Below are 22851 nucleotides of genomic sequence, written 5' to 3'. Positions count from 1 at the left end.
CAACAGGCCCACCCCAAGACATATACTTGTCAAATTATCCAATGCTCAAGACTAAGAAAATATTCTAAAAGCAGCAAGAGAAAAGAAAACCATCACATACAAGGGAGGCTCCATAAGATTAAGTGCTGCTTTCTCATCTGAAACCTTGGAGGCAAGAAGGCAGTGGTATGATATAGTCAAGGTACTATAAGAAAAAAAAAAAAAAACCCAACCAAGAATACTCTACCTAGCTAAACCAGCATTCAAAAATGATGGAGAGTTCAAAATATTCACAGATAAACAGAAATTAAAAGAGTATGCCAACAAGAACCCTGCCCTTCAAGAAATACTGAAGGGAATTCTGCAGGAAGAAAGGAAAAAACAGGAGAGGCAGAGTTGGAGGAGAGTGTAAGAGCAACAAAAAAGACAAAAAGAGAAGGAAAAAACAAACAAACAAAATATGACAGACACAAGTCCAGTCAAAATATGGCTAACATACCCAACAGACTTCAGCTCCTACAATCTGATTTATTGGACTCACCTCACTCAGCTAAGATGGAGTTGAAGAAGGACAACCACCACACCATGGAGTCTAGAGGGCCTACAACTGAAAGCAAGAGGATTGCATCCAGTATCCATGTGGAATCTGAGCCTCCTCTTGACATAGAGGTGCAACGGACACAACCAATCCAAGGTCCGCAGAGAAAAGGTGGCATTGGAGTGGGAAAAGTGGACATGGTGGCTGATGGGTATGGGGAATGGCAGGAAGAGATGAGAGGTGGAGGTGCCTTTGGGACTTAGAGTTGCCCTGGATGGTGCTTCAGGGGCAACCACCGGACATTGTAAATCCTCCCAGGGCCCACTGGATGGAATGTGGGAGAGTATGGGCCATGATGTGGACCATTGACCATGGGGTGCAAAGATTCCCAGAGATGTACCTACCAGGTGCAATGGATGTGTCATGATGATGGGAGTGAGGGTTGCTGGGGGGGGGAGTGGTGGGGTGGGGGTGGTAGGGTTGAATGGGTCCTCATATTTTTTTAATGTAATATTTTTACAAAATCAATTAAAAAAATATGGCTAACATAAATAATTCCTTGAAAGTAATAACACTGAATGTCAATGGATTAAATTCATCTATCAAAAGACTCAGACTGGGAGACTGGATAAAGAAATAGGACCCATCTATATGCTGTCTACAAGAAACACATCTTAGACCCAGGGATTCATAGAGGTTGAAAGTGAATGGTTGGAAAACAATCTTACAAGCAAACAATAACCAAAAAAAGGCAGGAGTAGCTATATTAATATCAGACAAAATAGACTTTAAATGTGAAACAATTGTGAGAGACAAAGAAGGCTACTACATATTAGTGAAAGGGACAATCTCTCAAGAAGAACGAACAATCATAAATATTTATGCTCCTAACAAGGGTGCCTCCAAATACATGAGGCAAACACTGGAAAAACTAAGTGAAAGAGTAGATGCCTCTACAATTATAGTGGGAGATTTTAATACACCACTGTCAACTTTGGAAAGAACATCTCAAAAGAGAAGCACTAAAGAAACAAAAACTTTAAACACTATTTTAGAGAAGTTGGCTCTAATAGACACATACAGATCATTACACCCAAATACAGCAGGATATACATTTTTCTCAAGTGCACGTGGATCATTCTCCAAGATAGACCATATGCTAGGCCACAAAGAAAGGCTCAATGAATTCAGAAAGATCAAAATCATACAAAATAATATCTCTGACCACAGTGGAGTGAAGCTGGAAATCTGCAAGGGCCAGAGGGCCAGATTTCACACCAAGAGATGGAAATTAAACAGCACGCTCTTAGAAAAACAGTGGGTCAAAGAGGAAATCTCAAAAGAAATTAATAACTACCTTGAAACTAATGAAAATGATAACACAACATACAAAACTTATGGGATGCAGCAAAAGCAGTACTGAGAGGGAAATTTATAGCCATAAATTCATACATCCAAAAAGAAGAAAGAGCAAAAATCGAAGAACTAACTGCACATTTGGAGGAATTAGTAAAAAAACAACAAAGTAACCCCACAGGAAGAAGAAAGAAAGAAAGAACAAAGATAAGAGCAGAACTAAATGAAATAGAAAATAGGAAAGCACTTGAAAAGATAAACAAAACCAAGAAGCTGTTCTTTGAGAAGATCAATAAAATTGACAAACCCTTAGCTAGACTAACAAAGAAAAAGAGAGAAGATGCAAATACACAAAATAAGAAATGAGAAGGGAGATATCACCACTGACCCCACAGAAATAAAGACTATCATGAGAGGATACTTTGAAAAACTATATTCCAACAAAAATGACAATTCAGAGGAAATGGACAAATTCCTAGAAACACATAAGCAGCCTATATTGATGAAAGAAGAAATTGATGATCTCAACAAACCAATCACAAGTAAAGAGATAGAATCAGTCATTATAAACCTCCCAACTAAGAAGAGCCCAGGGCCAGACGGCTTCACAGGTGAATTCTACAAAACATTCCAGAAAGAACTAACGCCAATCCTGCTGAAACTCTTCCAAAAAATCAAAACAGAAGGAACATCACCTAACTCATTCTATGATGCCAACATTACCCTAGTACCAAAGCCAAACAAAGACACCACAAGGAAGGAAAATTACAGACCAATTTCTCTAATGAACCTAGATGCAAAAATCCTCAACAAAATAGTTGCTAACTGTATTCAACCACATATTAAGCGAATTATATACCATAATCAAGTGGGATTCATTCCGGGTATGCAAAGATGGTTCAACATAAGCAAATCAATCAATGTAATACACCATATAAACAGATTAAAGGGAAAAAATCATGATTATATCTATAGATGCAGAAAAAGCATTTGACAAAAGACAGCACCCTTTCTTGATAAAAGCACTGCAAAAGATCAGAATACAAGGAAATTTTTTGAACACGATAACGAGTATATATGAAAAACCCATAGCCAACATCTTTTACAGTGGTGAAATCCTAAAATCCTTCCCTCTAAGATCAGGAACAAGACAAGGATGCCCACTCTCACCCCTTCTATTCAATATTGTCTTAGAAGCACTGAGGCAAGAACCAGATATAAAAGGCATTCAAATTGGAAAGGAAGAAGTCAGAATTTCATTATTTGCAGATGACATGATCCCATACATAGAAAACCCTGAGAGGACTACAACAAGGCTTCTAGAACTCATAATTGAGTTTAGTGAAGTTGCAGGTTATAAGATCAATGTGCAAAAATCAGTAGCATTTCTATACACAAATAATGAGCAAGCTCAGGAGGAAATCAAGAAACAAATACCATTTACAATAGTAAAATAAATCAAATACCTGGGAATAAATTTAACTGAAGATGGAAAAAACTTATACACAGAGAACTACACAAGACTGTTCAAGGAAATCAAAGAAGACCTAAATAAATGGAAGAATATTCCCTGTTCATGGATAGGAAGACTAAATATTATCAAGATGTCTATCCTACCAAAACTGATCCCAATAAAAATCAACACAGCATTCTTTAAGGAACTAGAAAAACTCACTATGAAATTTATTTGGAAAGGAAAGAGGCCCCGAATAGCTAAAGACATATTGAAGAAGAAAAACGAGTCAGGCCCCTGCAGCCCTGCCGCCGACCGCCCTCTGCCAGCAGCTCTGGTGCCTCCTCGGGCCGGTGGTCCTCCGGCGGGAGGGAGCAAGGCGGGCGGTGGTGGTGGCAGCAGTGCAGGCTGCAGGACCTCCTCGGGGGGCGGCCCCAGCGCCCAAGTGCTAGGAGAACATTTCCACTGCTGCATCAAGGGCACAAGTCTTATAATTCAGCAAGATTTGGAATTCCTGGAGAATTGCCTTCCTGAAAAGCTGAAAGAAATCTCTTTAAATTCCATCTCTTAGTTTTCCATTTTGTTGTGTTTCAGTGCAACATCAAGAAACCATGAACAACTTCAGTAATGAGGAGTTTGACTGCCATTTCCTTGATGAAGGTTTTACTGCCAAGGACATTCTGAACCAAAAAATTAATGAAGTTTCTTCTTCTGATGATAAAGATGCCTACTATGTTGCGGACCTTGGAGACATTCTAAAGAAACATCTGAGATGGTTAAAAGTTCTTCCTCGTGTCACCCCCTTCTATGCAGTCAAATGTAATGATGGTAAAGCCATAGTGAAGACCCTGGCTTCCATAGGGACAGGACTTGATTGTGCTAGCAAGACTGAAATCCAGTTGGTGCAGAGTCTCGGGGTGCCACCAGAGAGGATAATCTATGCAAACCCTTGTAAACAAGTGTCTCAAATTAAGTATGCCGCCAATAATGGAGATGATGACTTTTGACAGTGAGGTTGAGTTGATGAAAGTGGCCAGGGTACATCCAAAGGCAAAGTTGGTTTTGTGGATTGCCACTGATGACTCCAAAGCAGTTTGTCACCTCAGTGTTCAATTTGGAACCACACTCAAAACCAGCAGGCTTCTTTTGGAATGGACTAAAGAGCTCGATATCAATGTCATTGATGTTAGCTTCCCTGTGGGAAGTGGCTGTACTGAACCTGAAACTTTTGTGCAGGCCATCTCTGATGCCCGCTGTGTCTTTGACATGGGAGCTGAGGTTGGTTTCAGCATGTATCTGCTTGATATTGGTGGTGGCTTTCCCAGATCTGATGACGTGAAGCTTCAATTTGAAGAGATAACCAGTGTCATTAATCCAGCATTATACAAGTATTTCCCATTAGATTCTGGAGTGAGAATCATAGCTGAACCAGGCCAATATTATGTTGCTTCAGCTTTCACACTTGCAGTGAATATCATTGCTAAAAAAAATATTGCCAAAAAAAAATTGTATTTAAGGAACAGACAGGCTCTGACAATGAAGATGAATTGAGTGAACAAACCTTTATGTATTATGTGAATGATGGAGTATATGGATCATTTAATTGTATCCTTTATGATCATGAGCATGTAAAGCCTCTTCTGCAGAAGAGATCCAAACCAGATGAGAATTATTACTCATCTAGCATATGGGGACCCACGTGTGATGGCCTTGATCGGATCGTTGAACGCTGTGGCCTGCTGGAAATGCACGTGGGTGACTGGATGCTGTTTGAGAACATGGGTGCTTACACTGTGGCTACTGCTTCCACTTTCAATGGATTCCAGAGGCCAACCATCTACTACGTGATGTCGGGGCCTGCATGGCAAGTCATGCAACAAATTGAGAGCTGGGGGTTTCCACCCGAAGTAGGGGATCAAGACGCCAGTGCTCTGCCTTTTTCCTGTGCTTGGGAAAGTGGGATGAAGTGCCACCCAGCCACTTGTGCTCCAGCTAGTATTAATGTGTAAATACCATTTTTGTAGCTGTTAACTGTGAGTTTAGCTTGAATGGAGGGATTAATTAAGCAGTAACTTAATTACTGCTAGTTTTGAAATGTCCTTGTAAGAGTAGGATTGGCACAGACACAGCGATAAGGAAGACTAGGAGATGGGGTTACACTTATCTGTGTTCTTATGGAAACTACTTGATTATTTGTTTTATATGGAATTTTATTCACTTCTAAACATACTTCTAAGGGATGCTTCTCACCTGCTGAGCAAGCATTTGTAGCTTGTATAACAGCAGAATGGGCCAAAAGCTTAATGTTGTGACCTGTTTTAAAAATAAAAGTATCTTGAAATTTAAAAAAAGAAAAGAAAAAAGAAAACCGAAATTGGAGGAATCACACTACCTGACTTCAAAACATACTGCAAGGCTACAGTAGAGAAAAGAGCATGGTATTGGAACAAAGAGAGACACACAGACCAATGGAACTGAATTGAGAGCTCTGAGAGAGATCCTCATATATATAGTCATATAATATTCAATAAAGCCACCAAACCCTCTCAACTGGGAGAGAATGGCCTATTCAAAAAATGGTGCCTGGAGAACTGGATATCCATATGTAAAAGAATGAAAGAGGATTACCATCTCACACCTTATACAAAAATCAACTCAAGATGGATCAAAGACCTAAATATAAGAACCAAGACCATAAAGACTTTGGAAAGCAGTGTAGGGAAGCATATACAAGACCTTGTAATAGGAAATGGCTTCATGAACTTCACACCAAAAGCATGAGCAGCAAAAGAACAAATAGATAAATGGGACCTCCTCAAAATTAAAGCCTTCTGCACCTCAAAGGAGTTTGTCAAGAAAGTGAAAAGAGAGCCTACACAATGAGAGAAAATATTTGGTAACCATATATCTGATAAGAGACTTATAACCTGCATATATAAAGAACTCCTATATCTTGAAAATAAAAAGATAAACAACCCATTTTAAAAATGGGAAGAAGATTTAAACAGACACTTCTCCAAAGAAGAAATACAAATGGCTAAAAAGCACATGAAAAAATGCTCCAAATCTCTAGCTATCAGGGAAATGCAAATCAAAACTACAGTGAGATACCATCTTACTCCCATAAGATTGGCAGCTATGAAAAAAACAGAAGACTGCAAATGCTGGAGAGGATGTGGAGGAATGGGAACACTCATCCAATGCTGGTGGGAATGCGGAAGGATCCAACCATTCTGGAGGACAGTTTGGCGGTTTCTCAAAAAACTAGCCATAGATTTGCCATAGGACCTAGAAATCCCACTGCTGGGGATATACCCAATAGAACTGAAAACAAGGACACAAACTGATGTACGCACACCAATATCCATAGCAGCATCCTTCACTATTGCCAAAATTTGGAATCAACCCAAATGCCCATCAACAGATGAATGGATAAATAAAATGTGGCATATACACACAATGGAATCCTACTCGGCTTTAGAAACAAATACACTACAAACACACGTGATAACATGGATGAATCTTGAGAACCTTATTTTGAGTGAAGCAACCCAGGCATTGAAGGACAAATACTACATGACCTCAATGATATGAAATAAGTAAACCAAGCTGCCTCAGAGAGCTAGAGCCTGGATGATAGGCTTACAGGAAATTGGGGGGTAGAGGAAGGTTGCGAGCTGACACCTACATGGGTGAAATCTATGATAAGCTGGAGGTAAGTATTTGTACAAGGAAGGGATAAAATGGGGGCATAGGGTTACCTTTAGGTGGGGCTTTGTGGGCTTGAGGGGGGTTAGGGATGGGAGGATGGGTAATATTGCCCAAGAAATTGGGGGGAGGGGGAGGAAACATATGAACATAGGAGTTTGTCAGGTATTTTTGAGAGTAAAGTGCTGAGAAAAACTTTTCAAAAATATAATAAGGAAAGTTACCTGTTTAAGATGCTTAAAGGGGATAATCTGATGCAGGACAGGCTCCTAGGGAATATGTAAATGCTCATTTTGCCATAGTGGGTTATATCATTGGATAGAGACCCATATAATGAGTGAAGGTATACCCACATCCTGGGGAGGACTGAGGCCATCAAATACAGGGGACTGTATCTCTCAAGAGAAATGGTGGCTCCCAGGGCATTAGGGCAGTTGAACACGTCAAGCCCTCAACACTGTTGCAAGTATCTCTGAACATGGCCCTTCAAGCAATGAAGATTGAATGTCACTGTGGGCCCTAAGGGGAGGGGGAAAGAGGTATTGAATAGATGGAACCAATGTAACTGTGTGGGCAATAGAATTGTTTCACAAGAGTATGCAAGGATGGATATAAGACATGTAAAATTACACCAAGAATGTATAGGGGCTGATAGGCTAAAATGTAAACCATAGTGTAAAACATAAGATAACTAAAAATTTAGAAAATTGTATCATCTAAAATATAAACCACAATGAAAACACAAATGTTACTTTGTTTGAAAGCTATTGTCTCAATAGCTGTACATCAGTTTCAGTAAGTATAGTATGAATATGTAAAAAGATTATTGCTGTGGAAGGGAAAAGGTTTTATGTTGGATATGTGAGAGTACTGTATATTGTATATATGAATGACTGTGATCTAAAACTCTTGTGAAGATAAGCTTAATAATTAGAAAAAAGAAAAGAAAAAGGACGTAGACACTGAGGAAATGATGGAAGTAGTTGCCTTGACAATTTGCATACAGGGCAAGACTTATTGCAGTGATGGAGGGCAAAACATCAAAAACAAAGCTTTTGCATTTTTAAATTTTTTAATACCCCAATTTATTTTTACCGTAATTTTCCCAAATTAATATGTATTCTATATCTATCCTTTAAACTCATTGCTGTATTCCATTTTACTATTAAGGGAACCTGGCAATAGATTGGGCTTCACTTTTCAGGAAGTTTTGGATCACAGAGAGGTTCAACAATGGCAGCAGAGAAATACTGGTGTGGGATGTTATTGACAGGGGACACATGGTTGGCAGGGAGTTCTACAGGGCATATATCCAGGGTACATAAAAATGTTTGGATATTTTCATAGTGGATACAATTAAAAACAACAACTGAGGGAGTGCTGAGTTCCTAGCCAGGGGAACTCTATCACAATCCCTAAAGGAACAGCAACAATCCCCCAAGTGCAACAGCAAAGACCAAAAAAGAATGAAGGTCCAACAATGAGCCCTTGATACTAATGACTATGATTGTGAGCCTGTGCACCTGAAATAAGAACAAGGCCTAGAGCTGCAGGGTGCCTAAGAGTTACCTCCTGAGAGCCTCCGTGTTGCTCAAATGTGGCCAGTCTTGAAGCCAAAATCAGCATGTAAATGCGTTGCCTTCCTCCCCAGCATGGGACATGACTCCCGGGGATGAGCCTCCCTGGTGCCGAGGGATTACTACCAAGTACCAGCTGATGATGTAACTAGAAAATGACCTTGAATAAAAGGGTCAACTCGGACCAGCAGAATATCTCAGTCTACATATAATACCAGGAGTTAAAAATGCTTTTTGACCTGAGTCAAGGGGGAAATGGAAAGGACAAATGAGCTCATATGGCTATGAGTCTCCAAAAAAGAGCCGGGAGGTTATCAGAAGGTTTGCCTTTATGCACACCTCAGCAGAGCCCCAGAGACAAAGTAGATACAACCCCGGGTATTGGTTCTTCTGAGGGCTACAGAGACCCACAGGTTCTATGGTCATGGCAGATGGACTTCAGTGCCATGTCAGTTGGCCCTTCTTTGGAGTTTGTGTTTCTGTGTGATGGAGCTGGACTCAGATGTGATCTTTTTTCACAAGCCTCTCCTGTTACTTTTACCAGAACTGTAGTTGATGCTGGGGTTTAATATATGCCCAGGGGATCTGAATCTCTGGACTGACCATATGATAGCCAGGCCCTGAGCCTCAACAGACTTCAACTCCTACACTCTGGTTTATTGGACTTACCCCACTCAGCTAACATGGAGTTGAAGAAGGTCAACCACCACACCATAGAGCCAAGAGTGCCTACAACTGAAAGCAGGAGGATTGCATCCAGCATCCATGTGGAATCTAAGCCCCCTCTGGATATAGATGTGGAGTGGGCACAACCATTCCAAGGTCTACAGGATGCAGGAATAGAATATGGATTAGAGTAGACTTACTGATATTCTATTCATGAACTATTGTGATTAGTAATCGAAGAAAATGTGGCATTGGTGTGGAGAAAGTGGCCATGGTGGCTGCTGGGTGTGGGGAATGGGAGGAAGAGATGAGATGTGTAGACATTTTCAGGACTTGGAGTTGTCCTGGGTGATGCTGCAGGGACAGTTACCGGACATTGTATGTTCTCCCATGGCCTACTGAATGGAAAGTGGTTGAGTGTGGGCTGTAATGTGGACCTTTGATCATGAGGTGCAGCAGTGCTCAGAGATGTATTCACCAAATGCAATGAATGTCTCATGATGATGGAGGAGATTGTTGTTATGGGGGGTAGAGTAGGCTGGGGGGTTGGGGGGTATATGGGGACCTCATTTTTTTAAATGTAATATTAAAAAAATAAAGACAAAAAATAAACCATTGCTGTATGATAAAAAAAAAAAAGACATTGTTTCCAACCTCACTCCTCAAACAACCTTCATATGGGTATGCTGTTTATTGCAAGGATCTTGACACGGGGATCTGGAGGCCATGCAATTCTTATCAGCTTTTCTGGTTATATCATGACCAACTCCATCAGATGCTAATAATCCTCAGGGAGGTGCTGAGTTCCATCGTGAACCAATACCTTTTAAACTATGGGAAAATTTAAAACAGGTAAAATTACTAAATAAAGTCCTTATTAGTGAAATCAGGCTTGTAAGAAAACTCTCTGTTAAAGCGTTAACTAAGATAAGGAAATTATTCTGGCAGCAACTCTGTAAGCCCCTGTTGTCTACATAATAATGTAGTTGTGGGCTAGTGGGTGTTAATAGAATTAAACTCCTGGAAAAGGAGATAAACATAGCAACATTAGTGTTCTGTTTTGTTTCCATGCTAATTCTGATTAGGCCTATTTAACCAAAATAATAAAACTAGTACAAAAAAAAAAAAACAGTAAAATCTAAGGAGCGCTATGATGGAGAACTTAAAAACAGCTATACCAAGAAAGTAAGAAAGTAAGAATTATGAGTCAATTGTAAACTGTATGTTTCTATTAATGTGTTGTAATTGTTTTGTGTTTGTTCAATGTCAGTTTATATTTTGATACCTCTGGATGGTGATATAAATTAATAAATAAAAATTTCTAAAGAGTTCTATTCAAATGGTCAAAAATTAAATTAAGTGCTTATATTAATACTTAAGTTTAAATGTTAATGGGATCTCTACAATGATAAAAAATTGTAAGTCTTAATTAATGAAATTACTATGTCTCTTCATAAAAAATGGTTCTTGCCTAAGTTGAAATGAATAGTTTATTTTTATTCACAAAATAAAGGATGTAAAACTTGAATAAATATTTTGAAAAGTAAAATTTTGTAGAAGTGCTAACTAAAAGTTGATACATTTGTTTAAAAAAGTGTATTTTGTCCTAAAATAAGACAGCTGGTCTTCATAAAATCAGGAAGAACATATGCAGGATGGAACTTGAATGAACTTGTGGTAAGTTATAAAGGGTATTGTAGTAACTTTGGGTAAGGGAATGTGTTCTGTGAAGGTAAACTTTGTCTTAAAATAATATAATTATAGTCTATATGGCTACAAATAATTAAAAGAAGTTTAACAAAGCATTGTTTAAATTAAGGTACTTAAATGGATAATTGCAAAAAGTCATTATTAAACAAAACCTGAATTGATAAATAATAATAATAAAAGGTAATTTTATAACAAGAAAACTTGTTGGCAGCCAGCCTCCCCTGCCAACCTGCTTCTAAAAGACTATTTCTGGTATTACATGCTACTAAGTATTTAAAATGAAGAAAAGTTCATTATTTTACCAAGTTTGTTTAGTGTTGATAGTAATTATATTTTGGAAAAAGTTTGCCTGAAAAGTTTCCAACATTGTTTTGGTAACTTATGTATGTGGGATATATGAAATGTGTTTTTATTGTTAAGGAAACAGGAGATGATTTTGTCCTAAGAAAAATGATTATTAAGAAAGAATAGAATGTGTGACAAAACCTGAATGAATACTGAAAGTGTAGAAGGTTAATGGAAAATAAATTTTTATGGTTAAAGTTAAGCAAGATTTGATGGGTCTGTCTACAAAGTTTTAAAAAGTTTAGTATCAAGTAGTATCCTAATGCAAAGTTAAAATTTTCTTCTTTCCCAAAGTCTCTCAAGTCATTAGCCTGTTTTGGTAAAAGTTTATGAAAAGTTTTCATCTTGAATAATCAGTATACAAAGAAAGTCTGTTTTATCAAAATAGCTTCTTGTGCTTTAACCTCATCATTTCCTCAGTGTTCAAAGAACAAAAGGTCTTATCTCTTTTAAAGGAAATTAATTTTCAAAACTGCTTTCTCAAAATAAAATCCTGAAAAGTAGCTTTTTATTCCAAACGAATTACAAGAGATTTGTTTTTTTACCTTGAAAGAAAAATTAAATAATTGAGTTCATTTAATATGTTAAAAATTGAATGGAAGGTGTTTAAAAGTGTTATAAAATTAACAGGATTTTTAAACCCTGTTAACTAAAGTTGTATGAGTAAAAGGTTCATATGAATGCTTAAGAGTGTATAAATTTACCAATATTTCAACATAATATTAAACAAAAGTACAATATGATTAATTATGGCTTTAATTAATATAAAAAGGTGTGTGTCATAGAGACAACTTCTTATCATAAATTGAAGTAATACCATTGTAGTATGGAGCAGTACCAAATATTGCTAGTTTGTTGCAAAAAAATTAATATCCAACTATGCCACTATCACTTTGTTTTAAAATGTGCTAAGACTTTCTTTAGTATTCCCTTAGGCAAGTCAAGCCAGCCTGCATTCTCCTACCTGTAGAAAAGTCAACAATAGACTTTTGCAGTGCCTCCCCAAGGCTGTGTATATAGCCCAACCGTCTGCCCTGGCCTTGTGGCAAAGAATCTGGCTGTGCAGAAGAAATCTGTGGCTAAAAAATGCTGCTGATGACATTATGTTAATAAGTAATCCTTTTTTCAAAATTAAAAGAAACAGCAGAAACAACAGTATCTTATCTTGAGAGCCTGGGGTGGGCAGACAGTTGGGATGGACTGTGAGGTCCCTGCTGTTCTAATAAATTCTTCAATGTTGTTTAGTTGGGTAAAACAAAACTATAACCTCTGCTGTAATTGATAAAGTACAATGTTTTCTCATGTTAATGTAGTTTGTAATATGGTTGGAATACTGAAAATCTTTCATCCCTCACTTAGCTCAAATATTAAAACCATCGTATGTATTAATAGGGAAAAGTCCTTCATGGAAGTAGGAAAACCTCCAGCAAGCTGCTTTAAATAATAATAAAAGGAAAGTAAATTGTGGACATTAACTTAGCCTATGAATTGGATGTGGCAAGCACCAATATTGGCTTTGGGTGGAGTTTGTGGCAAAAGCAAAATTCTAAACAAGTATCCATTAGATTTTAATCACAATTCTGGAAAGAGACCAAGAGTACAATATAAAAAAGCAATTGTGTGCTGCATGAGAGGTCCTGCTAAAAGTGAAAGATTTAAGCCAATCGTGTCTGGTCACTCCAAAGACTGCCATCCCTATCCAGGGGTGGATTGCAAATACTAAAAGCAAGACAGAAATGATGGACTGTTGTAAATCACCCTCAGATTATGAAAAAGCATCTGGGATACCTGCTAGTAGTAACAGGTGGCTGTCATGTCCCTGCCTACTCCACTAACACCCCTTTTAGGACTGTTGACACAGATGCCTTTGTAAAGATCCAGGGCCCTACCACTGAAACCTGAGAAAAGGCAAAAGTGGCTCCCTTGTAAAGGTGAATATCAATGAAGAAACAATAGTGATGGCCAGAAGAAGAAAAGGCACCTGGATACCTGTGAGAATGATGTGGAATTTGGCAGTCATTTCCTGAAAGTCAGTTATTGCTAAATATGGCACAAGAATTCTTGAAATGGACTAGATGCTTTATTGGACTACTTATTATAAGCATTTTGGGGATGATTGGTATCATTGCAGTTGCTGCTATTGCTGCAATAGCTTTACATGAAAGTACGAACACAACAATATGTACATAATTGGCATAAAAATGCTAGTGATTTGTGCCATAGTCAAGAGCATATAGATTCTGGGCAGTTAAATAATTGAGTTAATGGTTTGAAATCAGCTGTGTTACACATTAGAAATCAATTGTATAATTTGAATTTGTTAAGGGGGTTGAGATGTGGTTGGAATGAAAGTAATTTCTGTTTAACTCTGCTTGCATATAATACATCAGATACAGTATGGAAAAAATTAAGAATCATTTATTAGGCCATAAAAGTAATATCTCTCTGGAAATAATTAAATTACAAAGGAAAATATTAGAGATGTCTCATAATCAAATTCATGTAGCAAATGATAAAGATATTTTCTCAGATATGATTTCACATATTGCAAAATTTAACCCAGTTAATTGGTGGAAAGCACAGCATTTCCTGTCAGCTTTAGGAATAGGGCTAAACATATTTGTTCTATTGCTCATGTTTCTTGCCTGTGCCGGATGGTGCTTTCAAAGAAAATTGCAAAGTGTAAGAGCCATGGGACACACAAATAATATGGTGCTAGCCAAAGCACTTCAATAATCTCCCCAAGTCAAAGAGCTTAGCGGGTAGTCAATGATGAGTAAGACTCTAGAGAGGAGGGCAACCTAAGACAGGCATGGTCACCTCAAGTAAAACAAAAAGGGGGGGGGGAGGTGGACTTGGTCCAGTGGTTAGGGTGTCCGTCTACTACATGGGAGGTCCACGGTTCAAGCCCCAGGCCTCCTTGACCCGTGTGGAGCTGGCCCATGTGCAGTGCTGATGCACGCAAGGAGTGCCGTACTATGCAGGGGTGTCCCCCGCATAGGGTAGCCCCATGTGCAAGGAGTGCACCCCATAAGGAGAGCCGCCCAGTGCGAAAGAAAGTACAGCCTGCCCAGGAATGGTGCCACACGCACACAGAGCTGACACAACAAGATGACACAACAAAAAGAAACACAGATTCCCGCTGCCACTGACAACAACAGAAGTGGACAAAGAAGATGCAGCAAATAGACACAGAGAACAGACAACAGGGTGGGGTGAAGGGGAGAGAAATAACTAAACAAACAAATAATAAAACAAAAAGGGAAATTTTGAAAACTGAGGCACAGTGGTCTCACAAGGAGAGACATGCTGTTTCCATGGCTATGCTTGCAACCGAAGGAATGTGGTAATAAATAGTTCCCAGCAAACAGGAGGAAGCTGTTAAAGGCTGAAAGAAAAGATGAGCACATACCTTTTGTAGTAAATTGAACACTTAGACTTTGTCCCTTGAGATAAGATTTTTTTAATTCCTTAGACTATGAGTAATGCTGATAGTTAACTGCATGTTGCTGCTTGTTCTCATGTAGACTGGAGTATATATAGAGCCCCTTGTAAACAATAAAGTTGTCTGATGAGTCTCTACTCATGGACCCCCTGATCCCAGCTCTCTCACTTTCTTCCTCTTTCTTTCATTCTTCTTTTTCTCTTTCTTTCATTCCCGATACCCTTCGGGCCCAAATCTCCAACACTCCCCATGTCTCCAGTGAGGGCTTTTAATAGTTATATTTTGATTTCCATAAACTTGAAATGATAAGTTTAATTGTAATTGGGTATAAGGTTAAAGTTGGAGGTGGTAGAGATTGTATAAAGTCCATTTAAAGATGTTTAAGGCGTCCTTTTTGCAAGATATTTGACACCTCTTGAAATTTCAGTTTTACAAGTGTGAAGTTGACAGATGGAGCAAGGTGAATATGCTAATCTTCTCATTTAAAGTTTATTTATCTATCTATCTATCTATCTATCTATCTATTTATTTATTTATTTTTGCTGAAGATGAACAAAGCACCAGAAGAATACAATGTAACTGACCGGGCAACTTGGTTATTTTGTGGAATGGAGCATTTATAAAGAATAACTTGAATGACTAATAATACTGCACTCTTGTATAATACCTTACAAATCTGCACCAGTGCCTATCATGAGCAGTAAAGATCTTGACAACTCTCTAACAACTTCATATAATTTCTGAAATGCTTCTATGAATAACTTTTTTTCCCACTCAAATTTAACCAAGAGAAAATTAGAAAATTCTTTTTAATTTGACAACACATCCCATGCAAGTCCCAACATATCAAATAATCCTAACAACTTTTAAAATTTCTCTTCTTATAAGGTAAAAAATTAACTATTTTTTGTCAGAGTCATGGACCCAAAGGGTATCGGGAATGAAAGACAAAGAGAGATTGGGATCAGGGGATCTGAGAGCATTGAAGCCTCAAGCTCATCAGACAAGTTCATTAATCTCAGGGGCTTCTTTATATACCCCAAGCAATCGTGAGAACCAGCAACTATTCTTGCTAACTATTCCCACTACCTCAACCTGTGTAACACAATGGATCAAATGCTATGATTATAATTCAAAGTACAAAATTTCAATGTTCTATTATATTGTTGAGAAAACATACCCATAAATCTTGTTGCCAGGTTGTTCCATTCTACCTAGTCCTCATTCCACCTGAATGTACACATCTCCTTGCTATTTATGACCTGCACGTATAGCTATGGAGACAGCATGACTCAGTGGTCAAGGAAGTAACTTGCTTCCATGGAAACAACATACCTTTGTTTCCCATGATTTTTTATTTCCTGGGACCCCTGCAGAAATCTTTGATCAAGGAGACATACTTAGGATTTGGTTGAGGGAATGCAAGATGTCAAAATTGCCAGGAAGTTTGTAATGTATATGAAATAAGATCATAGGTCACCATGAACAAGACTCAGCTCCTTATTTAACCAAAGTGACAATGAAAGATTAAAACAATATTCTGGAGGTAGTACGATCCTTTACAAAAATAGATATTTTAAAAGGGAGATGAGGGGAAGCAGATGTGCCTCAAGTCATAGGGGGCTTCCACCTACCATATAGGAGGGCCTGGGTTTGATCCTTGGGACCTCCTGGTGAAAAAGAAGAAGAGGAAGCATGCCCCAGGTGATGAGCCAGTGACACAGTGAGTCATTGTCTGTAGAGTGAGCCAGTGCCCATGGGAGTGAGCACCACAGCAAGATGATGATGCAACAAAAGAATGATGAAGGGGAGAGTCAAAGTTGAAGCACAGTGGAGACCAGGAACTGAGGTGGCACAATTGACATCAAACCTCTCTCCACATCAGTGGTCCCCAGGAACAAATACTGTTGAGTCCTAGAGGAGAAAAAATGAGAAGAGAAAACCCAAAGAGAAATAGATGCAGAAGATGACACAGTAAATGGACATACACAGCAAAAATATCAGAGTGGTGGGAGAGGAAGAGGATTAAATAAATAAAGAAATATTTTTTAAAAAGGAAGATGACTTGATTCTCCTAAAAAATGCATTCATATTAAAGACTACATGCAGGGCAGTGAATTGTTCTGATAAGAAACATAATACATGCCTTCTAGGCCAATTACTCATAAGGCAAATAAACCTTCTTTCAATCACCTACTAAAAGCAGAACAATAATCCCAGAAAATGCTGTCATTTTAGTGGGAAAAACCAAGTTTCAAATTTGTATGTATATGCTGTTTATAAAAATCTTATTGGAAAACCCATTATGTCTTATCCAGCAATAACCATGAAAAACAAAATTCTTTTTCTGTAAATCCTTTGCAACTTTCCTATTCTTTCAGGTTTTATCCTGTATTTTTCTCTTTTTAAAATTTTCGATAGCCAATGATTTTGCTTTAAGAAAGAAATATTCTCTTATTTTTCTCTATAAAACCATATCCTGCATACCATGTGTATTAGTCAGCCAAAGGGGTGCTGATGCAAAATACCAGAAACTGGCTGGCTTTTATAAAAGGTATTTATTTGGGGTAGGAGCTTGCAGATACCAGGCCATAAGCATAAGTTAATTCCATCACCAAAGTGTATTTGGAGCAAGATGGCTGCTGATGGCTGCAAGGGTTCAGGCTTCCTGGGTTCCTCCCTTTCAGAGTCTTGCTTCTCACTGGGTTCAAGGTTCCTTTCTTCCAAGGGCTTGCTTCTTCCTGGGCTCAGCATTCCTCTCTTCCCTGTGCTGGCTTCTCTTTCCTCTGTGAGCTTACTTCCCAGGGCTTCAGCTTAAGGCTTCAGCATCAAACTCCAACATAAAAACCCTCATGACGGAAACAAAGGCATGTTGTTTCCATGGAAGCAAGCTACTTCCTTGACCGCTGAGTCATGCTGTCTCCATAGCTGTACATGCAGGTCAGAAATCTAGCAAGGAGATGTGTACATTCAGGTGGAAGGAGGACTAGGTAGAATGGAACAACCTGGCAACAAGATTTATGGGTATGTTTTCTCAACAATATAATAGAACATTGAAATTTTGTACTTTGAATTATAATCATAGCATTTGATCCATTGTGTTACACAGGTTGAGGTAATGGGAATAGTTAGCAAGAATAGTTGCTGGTTCTCATGATTGCTTGGGGTATATAAAGAAGCCCCTGAGATTAATGAACTTTTCTGATGAGCTTGAGGCTTCAATGTTCTCAGATCCCCTGATCCCAATCTCTCTTTTTCTTTCACTCCCAATACCCTTCGGGTCTGTGACTCTGACATCTGGCACCCAACGTGGGGCCCAAAGCAGTGACTGCAGCAGAGAGTCTTCCATGGCAGTATTGGGAACATGGAAACTGAAAACCTTCCTGAAAGGTTGAGGTGTCCATTGAAAGGTGACTCGAGTCTGACAATATGGTGGTGAGAATCTTAAATTAATTTTGTTTTCCACTAGCATCAGGGTATGGGAAATCAACCAGGACATCTGGAAGAATATTCACAGGTACTAAAAACTCTTTTAAGTACTGTTGGAATCTCAGTGAAAACTGCTGATTTACTTGAATTTTTGCTCTAGTACAAAAACACTGTTATTGGTTTCAGCCACAAGGAAAAAATCTTTTAAATCTTAAACAGTGGAAACAGGTAATGAAGGTGCTACGTAGAGCATACCAAAAAGGAGAGACTATACCACTGTTGGTGTGGGCTTTAGGGCAACAGCTTGCAGCAGCCTTAGATCCGCTGCAGTCTGAAGCAGAGGAGGAAGAAATTACCATCTTTTCCAGGGAGTCCCATGACACGGGCCATCAGAGTGAGGACAGGGAGGAAATAGAGGACAAGGACAAGGATGAGCCCCCCAATGAGAAAGAAACTAACCCCTTTCTGCCTAAGCAGATGTCTAAATTGAATATTTCTAAAGCCAGCATTTACCCTAATTTGTGTAATGTAGCCCCTACAGTCCCACCGGTTAACAATGCCGACAGCCCCGGGAATATTTACCGATGCCATTGACACCAGGCCCTACACTAACAATGTACTTGTACCTAATCCAGTTCCAACTACTCCCTTAATGCATTGTTTGCTGCAATTATCTCGACAGGGGGATCCTGAAGGAATGCAATTACTAACAGCTTTCCTGGTAAATATTCAACAAGTTTCCCCAGATGCAAACAACCCTCAAGGAGGATATAATTTTCATCATGAACTCCTGCCACTTAAAATTCTGAAAGAACTTAAACAAGCCTGTGCACAATTTGGAACTAATAGTCCTTACACTTTTGGCTTAGTGCAGGGGCTGGCTCAAGCTGGCCAACTTATCCCCTGGGATTGGGACATGCTGACTACAACGGTTTTAAGCTTGGCTGAGTTTTTGCAATTTAAAACCTGGTGGACAGATGAAGCCAATATGATTGCATGCTGTGACACAGTACAGAATCCTCCCGTTCTTATTTCTGCTGAACAATTATTGGGTATTGGTGATTGGTCTGGAATTCAAAGACAGCTCCAATACAATGATCAGGCCATAACACAAGTGCACAATTCATGTTTGGCGCTTGGAAATGGATTTGTGTACCTGGAAAACCTCCTCAATCTTTTGCCAAAGTGATCCAGGGAGTTAATGAACCATATGTGGAATTTGTAGCCCGATTAACTGACATTTTGATTCAAACAATTGAGATACCAGAAGCAAGAGAGTTAATTTTGTTAACGCTTGCTTTTGATCAGGCTAACAGTGAATGTAAAAAGGCGGTCTTGGCCGTAGCCTTTAAAGGCAGCTTGGAGGAGGAGAGAAAGAAAGGAAATTGTTTGAACGTGGGAAGCCTAGTCACTATCAGAAAGAATGTAGATCTTTCTAGCCCTAGAACATTGTCTGTAGAGGCTGAAAAAGAACTGGCATTGATAGAGGATCAAATCCCTCAAGGGCAATTAACACAAATAGAACCTGGCAAATCTGTTGATTTATTTTCTCAACCCCTCAATCTCCTACAGCTTTATTTTGGCAAGAAGGTATACTGGAATGGGTGTGTGTGTGTGTTTTTTTTTTTAACCTAATAATAAACAAAAGAGATTGCAGACATATCTCTAAAAAATGATTTCCATCCTAGCCAAAGGCTGTGTTAGATTGTTACAATTAAAGTGGTCTGATCCAGACAGGATTATTTGCGATCTTTCCCATGAAGAAATTCAACACTTATATATAACTAATCCTCAATGGCAAATTGCATAAGTAATTTTCAAGGCATTATTGATAATCATTATTCTACTTCCAAATTGTTAACGTTCTTATGAAGAACCACTTGGATTTTACCAAAAAATGTGAAAACCGTTCCTATTGAAAATGCACATACAGTATTTACTCATGATAGTAGTAATGGAAAAGCAGCATATGTTACCTCTCAAAAGGTACAGGTTTGGCAGACTCCTTATTCATCTGCTCAACTCACAGAGCTTTCAGTCATCATTAAGGTTTTACAAACATTTCAGGAGCCCTTGACTATTGTCTCTGATTCTGAATATGTGTGTTTAACTGTAGCTCATATTGAAACAGCTCATATTTTTATTACCGATGAATTGTCTCAACTTTTTGCTGACCTTCAAGCCCTCATTTGGCAAAGAAGTCAGCCCATATATATTACTCATATCTGGTCTCATTCTTCCCTTCCTGGTCCTCTAGCTGCCCAAAATGCCCGAGCTGATCTGTTAGTGGGATGTCTGCAGGATGCAACTAAATATCATGCATTAATTCATATTAATACTAAGGGACTTAGACATAAATTTCCTCAATTGACAAAACATCAAGGTCAAGAGATTATTCCCACCCATCCCACCTGTGGACCCTTGGCCACAGTGCCTTTTCAGGCTGAAATGAATCCCAGAGACCTGGCTCCTAATCAACTGTGGCAGATGGATGTTACTCACATACCATCATTTGGTAAGTTACAATATGTCCATGTCTGTACTGACACTTGCTCTCATTTTTTCTGGGCTACTGCACAAAGTCGTGAATGTTTTCATCATGTTCATTCCCATTTGTGGTCTGCTTTTGCTGTGATGGGATGCCCCTTGAAAATTAAAACTGATAATGGCCCTTCTTACATGAGTAAGCCTTTTGCTTCCTTTTGTTCTATGTATGCTGTTGAACATGTTACTAGTATTCCTTACAATCCCACAGGTCAAGCCATAGTTGAACACAGCCATCATACCCTAAAAACTATGCTTTTAAAACAAAAAGGGGGAGATGATGGTATTATAACACCAAAAGATCAATTGTCAAAAGCTTTATTTACTTTAAATTTTCTTAATGTTTATAATTCACTGACACCTGCAGAATGTCACTTTGGAAAATGTCAAACATCTACAGTGGACACTGGAAATGAAGATCAACCAATATTCTGGAAAGATATTTTAAGCAATGAATGGAAAAAAGGCAGGATTAAAGTATGGGGGCGAGGCTATGCTCTTGTATTTCATAAAATGGAGAGCAAATTTGGCTACCTGCAAAGAGGATTAAACCATGGAATGAAGAGATGGAATCTCCTACAACTTCTGATGATGGTGATCATAAGTAATGAGGTAGCCATGGGTAATTACACCTATTGGGCCTATACACCTAGCCCCCCGTTACTCAAAGTGTTAACCTGGAAAGATCCATCCTTTCCTATTTATCTGAATAAGACCCATATATTCCCTGGACCAGTTGATGATAGGTTACCAATAAAGTCCCATGAGGAAGGATGAAGAATCTATAATCTCATATTACCATTTGATTCTCGACCCCTATGCATTGGTAACCATCCTCCATGTATGTATGTTAAAAATTGGACTATGATTATCTTCAAAAATAATACCAAGTCTTTAGTGATGTTATTTCCTTCTTACAATTATATGGTGACTAAAGAACCTACCTATAACTGTCTGCAAAGTGGTATTGGGGATAAAGAAGGATGGCAAGAATGTCATATAGGAAGAGGATCTGTCGTTTTTAATGATTCCTATGGAATAGTGTGGGAAAGTGCCCCTATGGGGAGTCTCACTAAATGTAATGGCAGATTTATTTGGTATGGTCTAAATAGTAAAGACCAGCAAATTAGTAATATGCAATATCCCTTTCATGAATCCCTTGAATTGGATGAAAAAATAATTTTTACCAAAAGTAATAGTGTTTGGAAATATAAAGGAAAAGGGATCCCTTCTCCATGGTGTAATATTACATCTATGCATAGTCAAAAGAATTTGTGGAAAGGTTTTCTGGGAATAGCACCTACTATAGAATGGATTGGGAATAATAGAATGGTCAATATTTGCATTTAGATCAAACTCATCATTTTCAATCATGTGTAAGAGATCCTTATGTGTTTGTGGTTGGAAAACTAACTATAAGAATGCTCTGCTTTATAAAAGTGGGGCGTTGTATACCTGTTTGTCTGAGAATATTTTACAGAATGGAGATTTCATTACAATGACTCAAAGGTGGTGGGGAGTGTGGATTCCAGTGTGACTGAACCGAATTTGGCAGTCGTCACCTGAGAGTCAACTGCTGTTCCGTATGGCTCAAGAAATCCTGAAGCGCTCAAAGTGATTTGTGGGACTGTTAATAGCTGGCATATTGGGACTGATTGGTGTTATTGCAGCTGCTGCTACAGCTACCATGGCCTTTCATGGGACTGTGCAGACTCAGCAATATGTGCATAATTGGCATAAGAATGCTAGTGACTTATGGCATAGTCAAGAACATATAGATGAAAAATTAAACAATAGAGTTAATGATCTAGAATCAGCAGTTTTACATCTTGGAGATCAAGTATATAACTTAAATTTACTTAGAGGTTTAAAATGTGATTGGAATGAGAGTAATTTTTGTATTACTCCACTTGCTTATAATAATTCTATGTTTGACTGGGAAAAGATTAAAAATCATTTGATAGGTCATAAGGGTAATACGTCATTAGAAATAGAAGAATTACAGAAAAAAATATTGGAAATATCTCATAATCAGATTTATGTAGCTGATGATAAGGATATCCTTAATGATTTGATTTCTCATTTCAATAAGTTTAATCCA

At 38.4% G+C, this 22851-nt stretch overlaps 1 pseudogene; it reads left to right on the top strand.

Annotated features, from left to right (window-relative positions):
* The first annotated feature begins 966 nt into the window (after window positions 1-966).
* LOC131278041 (ornithine decarboxylase pseudogene) lies at window positions 967-11274 on the top strand (annotated as a pseudogene).
* The last annotated feature ends 11577 nt before the right edge of the window (window positions 11275-22851 follow it).

Source organism: Dasypus novemcinctus, chromosome 3 (genome assembly GCF_030445035.2).
Source record: "Dasypus novemcinctus isolate mDasNov1 chromosome 3, mDasNov1.1.hap2, whole genome shotgun sequence".
Taxonomy (NCBI): Eukaryota; Metazoa; Chordata; class Mammalia; order Cingulata; family Dasypodidae; genus Dasypus; species Dasypus novemcinctus.
This window is presented reverse-complemented; position numbering and strand designations above follow the sequence as displayed.